Source organism: Nuphar pumila, chromosome 1, assembly GCF_984573655.1.
Source record: "Nuphar pumila chromosome 1, dmNupPumi1.hap1.1, whole genome shotgun sequence".
NCBI classification, from domain to species: domain Eukaryota; kingdom Viridiplantae; phylum Streptophyta; class Magnoliopsida; order Nymphaeales; family Nymphaeaceae; genus Nuphar; species Nuphar pumila.
The window spans coordinates 36766753-36780341 of NC_143249.1; the positions used below are offsets into that span (position 1 = coordinate 36766753).

General features: G+C 36.3%; 1 pseudogene across 1 annotated transcript; it reads right to left on the reverse strand.

Annotated features, from left to right (window-relative positions):
• Positions 1-10757: 10757 nt before the first annotated feature.
• LOC149848698 (WD repeat-containing protein LWD2 pseudogene) lies at positions 10758-11806 on the reverse strand (annotated as a pseudogene). The gene has a single exon (XR_016433052.1). The product of XR_016433052.1 is annotated as a WD repeat-containing protein LWD2 pseudogene (transcript).
• Between the last annotated feature and the right edge of the window lie 1783 nt (positions 11807-13589).

Below are 13589 nucleotides of genomic sequence, written 5' to 3' on the forward strand. Positions count from 1 at the left end.
AGAGAAAATGCTCACCACCACCACTAGCAAACCATAGGCCAACCAGGGATCTCTCATCAGTGGATGGGGTTTTCGCTGGTCGGTCCTGACCAGCGGCATGTCACCTGTCACATCCCTGTCAGCAACAACCCTAGTTCCTGCCAGATGTTGGTAGTGAAAACCTGAAGGGTCAAGCAGCCATTCGGTAGATAGATGAAGGTTCTGTCAGTCAAGTGTGACCAATGAAAAGTTGGTGGTGGGCCGAGATGGGGTGGAAGAAGTGGGGGCTCAGGTGGCTGCCATCGATCTTGTTGTCTAGGTGATGGTGAACAGGGAAGGCCAGCGATTGACAGCTAGGGTTGCCACCGGTCAAGACTAGTTGGTGGTGTCCCTATTTCCATGTTGTGGTTTTTGATGGAGGGTGTGTGTGTGCACTACTGTTGGTTATATTCAATGTTACTGTATGGCCATGCACCCTCACATGCATGGACTAGGAGAGAGGTGGGCACAATCGCTTCTCAATGCATGGTGATGCAACATTTTCAATAAAGCATTTTAAAAATATATTTTCAATAAAAATATTTGTGCAAACCGTGCATCAAATCATAAAAACCAGTTCACACTAGTGGTGAAGTTCGGGTCAAACTCAAGGAACGAGAAAAATACTTTGTATTCCACAAATAACTAAGCTACTCTTTATTGCCTTGAAAACTAACAAAATTAATTAAATAAATAAACTAAGAGTGTTGCCTCTACAGAGGGCTTAAACAAGTAAAAATAAAGTGCCTTATTACAAACCCAAATTGAATTGAATTGAAATAAAATAAAAGCCTAATCTAAAAAGAAAATAAAAGGTCTTTAGTGCATGAGCTTTTAGTTCCTTTCTTGAACTTTTGGTTTTCTTATTTCTTGAGGGCTCCGTGAGGGGCTTTCTGAGGACCTAAAAGGCCTTTTGAGGGGGCCTTTTAGGAACTTCGGAGGGCTCTTTGAGGGTACTTTTGAGGGCTCACCGTACGTCTGAATGCTTTTCTGCAAAAATCAAAAGACAAAATACAAAAACTCACAGAAATCTAATGTTAGTTTAAGTTAAAAATCACAAAAAAATATGAGTTAAACTAATATGAAATAAACTCATAAGATGTAACTAACCATGAACTAACTTGAATGAACTAAACACTAAATGACATAATAACAAAACAAACTCACTAACATTCTAACTAAAAGCCAAGAACTAATAAAAAAATCAAACTAAATTAACATAATTATATGTTGTACGGAAGGTAAAGCTAAACTAATCTAACAAAATCTGAATATAAAATAAAAAATAGACTAATTATCTAATTTATGCTACCTACGTACTCAATGAATAAAAGCTAAAGAGTAACAATCGGCTATATTAGTTTATATTCTAAGCTAACAATATTTGCAATATTAAGCTAAGCTAATTAAAATCAATGTGAATTAACACAGATCTAAGCTAATTAATACATGCTGGAAATAATAAAAACTAAACTACAACACTACTAATTAATTATCAATGCAACTAAATAATTAAACGAAATCGGCTAATATTTGAACTAGTTAAACTATCTATGCAATATTCAAGATAAAGACTAAAAGCTAACTAACTACAATTGACGTGACTAACCTTAAATATGACTAACTGAATTAAGTTAATATTAAACTAGAATACTATGCAATAAAAATAATAATCTAACTTATTCTCAAGAAAATGCTAGTTAAAAAAAAGAGAAAACGACTATGAGTTACTTTCCTAACTAAGCAAGATTGAACTCACAAGTCGGGCGAAACTAATGAATTAAAATGAATCTAACTTAACTGATCTAGTTCTGGAAACAATAAATTACTAACTACAATTATCTAAACTAATTAATTATCAATAAAAATTGAAAACTAACGAATCAGCTAATATTGTATTCTATTCTATGCAAGATGGTAATGGAGAAAAACATAGACATATGTGAATGATTGTATGAAAAAAAATGAGAATCAAATTCTAATAACTAAATCAATTAACATAGACAGATGTGAATGATTGTATGAAACTAACTAAATAAAAAAAATAAAAAATGTAGCAATAATGGGAATAACGTGAGTTGTGCTAAAACAAAATGATAATAGATGAAACGAGGATTCTACTCTAACGTCTAACTAAATTTAATTGGGTTAACCAAATTTAATCTAATGACTGTAAATTAAACACTATCTTATGCTACAACAAAACATGATTAACAAAATACTCTACACTATATTAAAAAGAAAAAAAAATCAATATCAATACCCTAATCAGCTAATATTATTAAATCTAATCTCAATTTAATTAAACTAATTTCTGAAACTAAACTAACTAAATCTAAGAAAACAACAATAACTATCGTGAAACAAGATTAACAACTAAAAAACAACGATTATCTATTGGCATGCAAATCAAGAAAAATGATTATTTTATAATTTAACATTTTTTTTAAATTTTCAGATACAAGAAAACTAAACTAAACTAGACTAGATTAAATCAAATGAACATGCAATGACATTATTTATGATATGCAAAACTAAAACTACAAAGAAACGAGGAAGAAGAAGCAAATCGTACGATCGACTTCCGACGGATGGGTTGAGAAGAAGAAGATGATCTTTACCGCTGCAATCAAACGAACTCTGCTCTCTCTTTGAAAGAGAGGATGCGAGGAACTGACAACAACAGGATTTAGAAGAAGGATTGAAAATTATAAGAATCTAGAAGAAAGAGGTAGACAACCGGTCGATTGAACAAGGGGGAAAAAAGAATAAGGGGATGCAGAGAGGAGAGTGAGAGAGAGAGAGGAAGGCACATGCTACAGAGGAAGAAAAAACATGGTCTGCTGCTAGAAAAATTCTATTTATACTAAAAATTAGGTCAAAACATGATTTTCTATGAAAGTCCAATTTTTTTTCAGAAATTCCAAAACAAGTCTTCCTTAAAAATGTGTTTTTCAAAAGAGGTTTTTCCTAAACTAATTAAACTTAGTAACTACTCTACTAGTCTAATTAGACTATAAATTAAAAACTCCTAAATTAAATAAAACACTGAAAAATGCAGGGCAAGCTTTGAAATATGCAATTTTCTGATATTTTCAATTTCAATGCGGTTGCTCGAAACTAACGATAAAAATGGGTTTTTGATGTAATTTTTATATGGATCATGCAAAAAGTAGTATGAATAAAATATAAAATGTATGCATGATCATATGAGATGCCTGATTATGCATAAGTTTTGTATTTTATTCATTCATTTTATGCATAATCTGTTAAAAAATTATATTAAAAATTCATTTTTATCAATGTTTTTGAGAAACTACTTTAATTTTGAAAATAAAGGAAAAACCATATCTTTAAACCCTTGCATTTTTTTAGAGTTTTAGTTAGTTTAGAATTTTCTAATGTGTAGTCTAATTAGATTAGGAGTGTATTAACTAATTCTAATTTATTTAGAAATATATTTTTCTTAAAAACACATTTTTCTAGAGGCACTATTTTGAAAATTTCAAAAATTATTTGGTCCTTTTTAGAAAATGCATTTTCTGACCTAAATTAGAGTATAAATAGTGTTATTTTCTTAGAGGGAGGCATCTTTTCCTCTTGAGAAAATGCAGGTCTCTTCTCCTTCTTCTTTTCTCTTCTTCCTCCTTCTCGTTCCGAACCAGTTCTCCCTCATTCTCTTTCTTTCTTTTTTTCCCGTTTTCCTCTTGCTTCTAACTTTTTTCTGGCACTGGTTCTTCTTACCCTCATCGACGAACGCACATGCAACTCAGAGGTAAGATCGTTTTTTTTCTCAACCCTCCATCGAAAATGGATTGTGAGGTACGTTTCTTCTCCCTCGTTTCTCCATAGTTTTTAGTTAGATCAGTGTTTCATTGCATAAAGCATGGCATACTCATTGAATATTGTTTGCATTTAGATAGTTGTAGAGTGGTTTCTTTTCATGAGATTTGTGATTTTTAACTAGTTTAGGTTTAATGTATATTTAATTTACATTAGGTTTTTAGATATTCAGTATTTGCTTATAATTAATTAATTAGGAAATCTAAAGTAGCTTATTAGGGTTTTATAATTTTTTTATCAGCTTTTAATTTTCAATACTTAGATCTAATCTTTCCTGTTTATTTCCATTTAGTATTCATTAAATCATGTCTTTTACTATTTTTGGCATGTTAGATTAAGTTTCATTTAGTTTTAATCAATGTCAAATAGTTATTTCCTTACATTAGAAATCAGTAGATAGAATAAATCGTTATTTAGTTTTGTTTTATTATTCAGCCAAATAGATTAAATTTATTTATTATTTCCATCAGTTAGTTAGGTTTATTTTCAATCTCAAAAGTTTTACTTCCCGTATTTAGATTAGGATTTAATTGCTAATTATCATTTTTTTAGAATAGATTTAATTTTTAGCCGATTTAGATAATTGTGACTTTTCTTTTAATTAGTTAATTTTAATGTCATGTTAAATCTTGCTTTTCAGTAATTAAACTGATGCATATTTAGTTTTATGTCATTAGAGTAATTAGAAATTAATTAGATGAATTATAATTAGTTAAATTGATTTAGCCATTTTTTATTATTCCATTGCAATTCTCGGTTTTATTAGATAGTATTAATTTAATTTACGTTAAGTTAGTTAATAGTTTAGTGACATCTTGATTTTATATTGCATAGGATAAATTAGTTAATTAGCAAAAATTAACGTTAGTTGATGCATGGTACTTGTTTTAATTCATTGAATATTTTAGTTAGTTCATATAATTTTGTTAGTCTTATTTAGTTGTTAAATCATTAAATATGGTACAACAAGTAGTTACTTTGTTATTTGATTTAGTATTTAGTTACTTAAGTTCAATAGTCGGTTAGCATACTTTGTCTTTTTTGTGGTTAGTTGATTGTTGCAATGGTAAAATAGAGGTCTCCAAACATCCACCCAATGTTATATCTGTGCGCATCCGCCGATACACATTGTATCGCCAGAAATTCGATAGGCTGCAGGCCTGAATTGGCTATTTTTTAATAAAACATAAAAGATAAAAAAATATTTTTTAATAGTTTTAACACATGTCACGTTACACATAATAATTTTTTATTAATTTTTAGGCCGATACAAAACGAGAACGATTCAGTTGAGTATGATTATCGACCGATACAGCTGAATAGGTGGCTCAATGATTCAGGGCTGATACCGATACTGACAACATTGCATCTACCTGGTGAGGTAGTTTGACCCAATGTTGCCAACAACTGGTCTTGAATCGATACAAATGCACTATCGGTGTGCCCACTCTGACCTGACCATAAACAAGGTTGGGGGGTAGCACTGCCCACATTGTTGGGTGGGTCAAGGTGGGCACTGTCCTAAAGTCTAGGTGTATTTGTGCCACCTTATAGTAAAAATTTTGGGCCAAGGAGGGCACGTGCCCACCCTGGCTCCAATGCGGCTCCACCCCCGAGCTTAACCATACAATGCAGAAGATGAATGGATGATTTAGTTTTCAACATTATATGGTTTCTACTTAATCTGAACCCCCAAACATGTTTATCATTGCTCATTTGCTAAAAAACATGCTTTGGATCAAACTATTTCAAGGAGAAAACTTGAATTTCTATTTGAAATTTGGATGCAATATAAACCATTGAGTTTTAGATTCATTTACAAATATGTATAAACAACAAAATTCTCTAATTTAGTACATAGTTTCCACTAAATAAACTATAGATAGAGATCAGATTTTTTAAGGTCTTATTTGCAAAACATGAGATGAAATTTTGAAAACTAAAACTTTCGAAATGTGACATAGACTAGACATCTGGTATAAACCTCATTACACATAAAGCTCATCAAACTTTTTCAAGTTACAACTCCAACAGAGCATTAGCATAAGAAACTTTGCTTCTCCAACATAGAGTGGCAATTACATTATGAAAGTGAATCAAAATCTACCCACCACTGGCTAATGGAGTTTCTTCAAGAAGGTATAAAAGTGCCAAGGAAAGAATAATGTGATCGGTTCTACCTTTGAAATGCTAAGGTCCCTTATTTCAGAAATCAAGTGTCATGAAGAGGAAGAGGATTTTTTGAAGACTTTTCTGACATATATGCAAAAGAAAAAAAGAAACTCAGAAGGTGACCTGTTACTGACAAGCTGGGACTCTTAGAACTGTTAGGAAAGTTTTAAATTATTAATGGTTACTACCAAAAGTGTTTTGAAAAGTTTAGTCCCATATCTAAGAGAGAAAAGTTTTTCAAGAGGTTTAAATAGAGAGTTTGTAATCTATTCTTTACTTTGGTAAGCCTTGAGTATTTAGGTGGATTGCGGACGTTGCTGCGCATCGTGCAGCAACGGACACGCCGTTCGCGCACACGCGCGTGAGTGCGCAAGGGCGCTTGAGGCGCAATGTGGCGTTTTGATGGCGCACTTTGCACTTCACACGCTCGCAGCGGTGCGAGGTGCATATGAGGCTCAAATATCCATTTTGATTTTTTCGGTTTTGAGACATCTGGCCGTTTGAAAGGTTTTAATAGCATTTATATTGAGTTTAAGGCGCTTTGTGACTGTTGGACGGTTTTGGAGGCCTTTGATTGACAATCAAAGGTGGGTGACCGTTCAGGTACCTTTCATCCTATTTTCAAACTGTCAGATTTATGACCTTTAATCTCATTTATCGCAAAACGTTTTGGCCTCTCTAAAAGGTTATAAATATCTTCTATTTTCGTCTTTTGGATATCAGAATTTCTGACTCTCCAGTTTTCTCCTTTCTTTCTTCTCGGTTTGGCTTGCAGAGTTCATGTGTGGGAGAGGTCATCTGTTCTTGCGAAGCAGTGACTCTCTTGAGGTTCAAGCCTAGTTGTATCCTGGGAACTCAGTCGTAACAAAACCCTTTTTCGCATCTTCGGAGTTTCCGGAGTGGGGCGATTGAAGTTCTAAAGATAGCGATCTTAAGAACGTGCCTCTAGGCTTGAATTCTCTTTTCTGAAATCCTGTTTTCGCTAGGTTGGTATAACAAGAACAACTCAACATCGACAAGAAAACAATTAGACCTTCATTTGTCTAGTTGATCTAAATAAACAAGTCACGACACCTGCAATACCCTGGATCTCCATGTTTACCAAAGCCAAAAAAAAGGCATGTTCATCCACAAACCAAAAAATAAAACAGAATTAAATCCAGGAAATTCTGCCCCTTTCACAAAACCAACCTCAACAGTTGCTTTTAGCAAGCGCCTATACACAACAACAATCACAATTATGATAATGTCATAACGGATCCAAATAACCAACAAGGATAGACCTAATCTCAATGAAATATGACAATAGAGGCAATAAAAGCAAAATCTAGCCTTGTGGTTTCTACCCAGTCTGAATCTTATCCATGCAATAAAGTAGAACTCCCACAGGCAGCTAGATTCGAAAGATCATACGTCAGAGCAGAGCCTCCTTTTAACTCATCTATGGTTTGATGGTGATGATATTAACCATATTATTAACAAAAGAAACATATAACAGCTGTTGCATACAAAAAATGACATGGAGCTTAATTATGAAATAAAAATACATTAATTTCTTTGGACAGGAACCATTCAAGCTGTCATAAAACCCAGTAACTTTGTTAGTAAGACAGCATCGAACATTACAACACAATATAAAAAGATTACTAAAAGGGCATATTAGAGGTGTTTCTCTTGTTTCCATTTTTCAGGAGGAATCAATATGGGAGCTTCATCTAGATAGGATGCTAGTAGGTACTAGATACTTGATATGGGAACACTAATAAAAATATAGTTGAAACCTGAAAAAATGCAAAGGGCATGAAAGGAGCACCAGATAAATCAAGTTGTGCCTTTAAAAATGAAAGCATTAGAACAAATCACCATATACCAGTTGACCAATTCAGCATATGAAAGACGGGCACTCATTTCTGTAGTAGAGGACCTAGAAAATAAGACACCAATGGTTTTCCCTGCAAAAAGAGAAAGATCTCAACAGCCATGAAAACTCAAGAAATGCTGAAATGAGAGAGAGAGAGAGAGATGCAAGGAATGAACCAGGAAGTAGAAAAAGCAATAATGTGCAAACCCAAAATGCAAAATTGACAGTTAAATATCAAAAGAAAATTTCTTGCTGATTTTATATTTTCCATTTGATTCAATATGACCATATGGCCTTTCAACAACAATTGTTCATGTACGTAAACTGTCACATGGACACTTTAGTGGCAGAGCCAGTAATCTAAACTAGAAAGGGGAAAAAAATGCTAAAAACCTAAGGTCTAGTTCCACCTGGGTCTGAACCACACCTGACCCGTTGACACCCTTAGTTCAGATGTCCTGTTATGAGCTGAGAGGTGCCACCTTGACCATGGACCTGTTTGGGCCGGTGCTCGCAATATAAAACTCGACGGATTACGATAAATTGGATCAGATTTTGCAGTTTTTTTCTTCTGCAGTACCTGGACGTGACATGAACATAAAAAAGGTTCAACAATCGGTTTTATAAGGGCTAAAAACGAATCACTTATTTTGGCTTTTTGACCCCATATTGTAGGGTGGATCTCAAACGATATGAAAGATCTCCTTCCAAGCCGTATGTACGACTTTCATCGAAAACGGCTTTCCACAGAATTCCATATATTCAGCTGAGAAATTGAATTATATACCTTATCCCCACTGACCAACAGTGTTAATGGAGAATATAAAAAAAAAAATTTTAAAAAAAAAAAAAAAAAAAATGGATGCAGCAGAAGTCTCTTCTTTCCTTCTACAGTTCCACTGGCTTCCTAAGGGTCCTCTCGGATCCTCTCCCGTTGCTGTTCCCGGACCACCCACCCCTTCGCCCGACCCAGTGAGGTCGGAAAAGAGATCTCTCGAACGAAGTGAAATGACAGGAAGAGAACACTGCACGCGGGAGAGTTATTCTCTATGAATGCTATGAGTTGAGAGAGAAAGAATGACTAGTCTCTATTTCAAATGCCTTGAGTCAAGAGTGAAAGAATGACTAGTGCCTAAAAAATAGCCAGCTAAAGCCCACTTCCATGTGTTTGATTGGTAGTTTCATTAGTTTCACTTGTATGATTGGATACAAAAAGAAACACATGATTCAATTTCACCTAACAGCCATACCATTGATAGTCAGTTGCTTGAGATAATGTCTGATTTTTATCTCAAGTATTGATATTTTAATCTATCCCTTACATAAAGACTTCTTTCTAGGGTTTGTTTTCCTCATTTTCTACCTTTGCTGCTTTTTTCTAGTGGTAGATGCGGATGGTGTACTAAAATTGAGTTTACTTGCATTAAGAGTTCAATCTGCCTTTCCTGAAAAATGTATAGTGTTTGGTTGGTCCAATTGATTCAAGGAGCCTTTGATATTTTTTAAGATTTCCAGCTATATAAAATGACCAATTCATACCAATGGGAGCTCCGCTTGTCTGGTAGGAGCAGCTAGTGCAGGTCACTTTGTGTTGGGACGTTGCAGGTTCAAAACCCAAAGCTATAGTTGTATAACTGGTAGGGGTCTGCCTAACCCCAGCTTGTCTTTCAAAAAAAAAAAATGACAAATCATGGCAAACTGGGTCAGGAGGAGTAGGTGTTAATGGCTCGAGAATGGGTAAAGGGGTGGGGGCATGGATGGTACTCGAGAAAGGGCGGGGCGGTGCGGGTCTGAAATACTCGTAAAACGAACTGAGCTTTATTGGGCCTATCAAGCCTTATCGAGCTCGGTAAGCTGATCAAGCTCGGCTCATTTGCTCAGTCCAAGTCTCAGAGCTAATACAAGCTCAACTCATTTAAGGCACGAGCTGAGTCCGGGCCGGCTCGGTTCATTGTGCATCCCTATCTAGAAGGGGTAATTTTGTTAAAACATGGCAGCACCTAAAATGAGATGGCGGTGTCCAAATTCTTTGATATTTTGAATTAAAAAATAAAAAACCAAAATTTACCAAGAAAAATTGAGAAATTAATAAATTAATTAGTTAAAAACTAGAAAATTAATTTCTTGTTGATATTGACGTGTTTATCGGCTGAGTAATATTACATGTTAATTTTCATGATACAGTCCCCTCTCTCGCAAATGACATTCAAAAGCTAAAATCATAGTCATAAGTCTAATTCTTGGGAAAAATCATGCGATACTTTCGAAAATCAAGTTTTCCTTAGGAATGTCTCCAAGAAATATTAGTAGATAAATATATATATTTTCTGAGATAACCGGGAAAAAACCCACCATGATAACCGAGTTCATTGGCATGAAACCCTAAGTCCCTCCTCACGGCAAAGGATGCCCACGATGTCACGAACTCATGACATCCTATCAGACTTGGTGGTGTTCATGTGTCACCAAAACACCAAGCCTATCAGACTTGTGAAGCCCATGAGGGCAATATATAAATATATATAATATATAACAATAAAAAACGAATAATTAAAAACCCCTGAAAATTTTGTTATTATCATGTCGATATATATTTGGTAAAAAAATGTCGCTTTTGTTGGGCATAATATATATCATCCATTGGAATATCACAAACAAATTGCTATAATTTTCAAAATATTGGCAATATTTGTGATCTTAGTTAAAAGGCTGCAAAGTGTTACAATCAGATCCACTAGATTTTAATTACAACCCAAATTAGCTGGAATCTGGACAAAATGTGAAGGAAAAAAAATTAAAGATAGCCATTTTTAACTAAAAGAACACATTTTCATATCATTAGATGAAAAATTAGGGAAAGACACTATATTCTTAAAAGTTGCATCTTATTGGAGGAAGCTATTGCAATCCAATCCGGCTGTAAGGAAGACCACTGCACTTGGTTTATCTCCGACTCGGAATTATAAAAAAGATTCGGTTTCAGATCATCGTTGTCGAGAACAGGCTGGTTAATGAACGGCAATTCCCAAATGAGTGCGCGTGAATCGTCTCCGACCGAGCACAGATGGCTCGTGCTATGCGGCGCCCAAGCGACACCATTAACACTAGCATGATGTCTCTGCAATTCCGATACGGGATATGTGGGGTATCGGATATCAAGTATGACCACTTTGTTGCTATCCATAAGTACAGCTGCCATGAACTTCAGATCCAGCTTGTTCCAAGCAATTCGAAGGATCGGTGAACCGGGTTGCGGGTTCTCGTATATTATGGTTGAGCGATCCTTATCTCTAAGATCAAATATCCGAACAGATCCATCAGCTGAGACGGAAGTGAAAATTCCGAGTCCCCCCCATGCTACATCATACACTTCCTTGTCATGTGCAATCAGTTGTGCATCTACTAGCTCCCTCTCTATGTCCCAAACAGTGCATGTGGTATCTATGCTAGCTGTGACGATTCGCCGGTTATCGGTCTCATTCCAATCGAAAGACGTCAAGGGCGATGAGAATTCGCTCTGTTTGCTGTTATTCAGCAAGCTTTTGAGCTCAATTCGGTCTTCAAAGATCTCCCAAACACGAAGGTAATCGCCGGAAGTCGAAACCAGATCGGGTTTGGAGCACTCCTTATCAGGGATGAACATGAGCTTAGTAGGGGGATAAGGGTGGTCGAACACTAGCCGCGGGTCTAGCACGAACTCACCCGAGCTTTGTTCCAGTTCGATGAGCTCAACCTTGTTGCCATACTCCTCTAGAAAGCTGCCAAGTGCAAGCCGGAATTTCTTGTCTGTCCTTATGGACCAGTTCATGCTAAAGATCTGCCATGGGGCTTCATAGGTGTAGATATTCTGTTTCCTTGTTTGGTCTCTGTGGGGACGATTCTCCATTGGCTGTAGAGAGAGGAATAGAAACTTGGGAGTAGGGAGGTTCAGATGAGAGAGAGAGAGAGAGAGTTGGTATTTCTAATACTAGCACGAAGGAATGGCAGCAGGTTATATGGGGAGAGAGAGAGAGAGAGATGCACAGGTAGTTGGAACAGATGGGGGTTGAGCATCCTTTGCATATGGAATGGAAGGTGATACCTATAAGTCCATTCTAAGTTGACCACTTGGGGGAACTACCTCCCTTGTTTAACCACTGCGAGTGTCTAGTCACGATAAAAAAGAAGCGGGTGATTTTCATGCAATTTCGATTTTTCTTTTTATTCTAAATCGGAAAAGGCATCATGGTTGGCATCTGATTGATGTACCCCTACCCACCCGGGACTAGGGGTGGCAAAACCTGACACGACCCGCCAACCCGCCTCTTAGGCGGGTTCGGGTTGGGCTTAAGCCAACCCGTTTAATAAACGGGTCGACCTGCCTAACCCGTTTATTAAACGGGTCGGGTTCGGGTTGGGGGTATGCCAACCCGGCTGACCCATTTAATAAACGGGTTAGGCGGGCGGGTCAACCCGCCAACCCGCCCACCAACCCGACCCGCCAACCTGCCCGCTACCCGCCAACCCATTTATTAAACGGGTTGGCGGGTCATGTCGGGTTACCCGTTTATTAAATGGGTCGGGTTAGTGTTTGCCACAGCTAACCCGTTTAATAAACGGGTTGGGTTCGGGTTGAGGTATGCTGACACGCCAACCCGACCCATCAACCCGATTGCCACCCCTACCCACTCATCTTTGACCTTGCACCTAGAGACACCACTTGTGGGTTTCTAACTTGTGACGTCCTGTCAACTTGGTGAAGTCAACTTGGTGAAGAAGGGAGCCCTTGTGGGTAGTTCAATTTTTCTTTTAGAAAATATGATGAACATACAATTTTTTTTTTAACTTTTAAACAATACAAAATTATTGTTTTATATATTAATGTTAAAAATATATTTTTATTGAAATAATACTTTAAAATATTAAATTATTATCCATACGTGACAGTCTTGTCTGCTCATGTAATAATGTGTTTATGTGGCAGAGGTTTTCAGTGGATAAAATACATGCGCGAGTTGAAAAGCAGGTTTTCAACCTAGGTTAGGGGTGGGCATCGGGTCGACCCATCGGGCCCACCCCTAACCTAGGTCAACATTTACCATCTTGAAAAAAAGTGATTCTTTTTTTTGTTTTCTGTATTATCTTTCAAAAATTGAAAAACACTCATTCATCCTCCTCGTGTTTTTGTTATTTTTGTACATATCTTTCGTTCTTATTGTTTTTTGGTTCTGAGAAGGCAGATCACTTTGAGTGTGCTGCTGTACCTGACATCCCTACATCTACTGTTGGGCCCCACAACCGACAGGCTGTCAGCCAAAGATGAAGAGCAACCTGCTGCAGCAATACACTCAAAGTGTGCAATGTGATTGCACCTGATCCCACCTGCAACGGGCCCAAAACCAAAATTAGCAACACTAAAATTAGAAGATGTCAAACTACATCCACTTAATTTCGTAGGCTTCCAAAATCTAGGTTGGCGTATTACATCAAGAACTTACTCTAATTGTTGGAGGGTAAAAAGATACTTTAGAATAACCCTAAGATAGTTTGATCGTAACTACAACTAATTAAAAAAAAAGTTGTTTTTATAAATAACCCGAGAAAATCACCATGAGTTCATTGGTGTAAAATCCCCAAGTCTCTCTTGTTTTTTTACAAGAGAGGGCATTCAGTTTTGATCTTGCAGTAGGGGAGACACGTGAGGATTTGAAACCAT